This window comes from Penaeus monodon, chromosome 19 (genome assembly GCF_015228065.2).
Source record: "Penaeus monodon isolate SGIC_2016 chromosome 19, NSTDA_Pmon_1, whole genome shotgun sequence".
NCBI lineage: Eukaryota > Metazoa > Arthropoda > Malacostraca > Decapoda > Penaeidae > Penaeus > Penaeus monodon.
Window position 1 is genome coordinate 37,355,267 of NC_051404.1, and position 348 is coordinate 37,355,614.

Genomic DNA, 348 nt, shown 5'->3' on the forward strand with positions numbered 1-348 from the left:
GGGGGGGGGGAGGGTGGCATAAACTTTATGTAATCAAGGTTATTTATTTGATAAGCGAAGTTACAGAAATATAGAGGATCAGAAGACCTAAACACTTATGATCGAAATGAGACCTTATACGTGATGTTATGAGTCTGACGGAATCTGAAGGAGATTCAACAGATCGTATTTGTTATACTCGTCCGAATGATAAGGGTCGGCGGCAGTATGAGATTAAGTTTATCCTATTTTGCAACAGCTGATAAAGGTAAAAAGGCTTCCTTCAAGATCTGATGTGAAACAGAAGCACAAAGATAATTTTGGTGTTTACTATTCATGACACAAATGCGTGCATGGAGGCGCCCCACT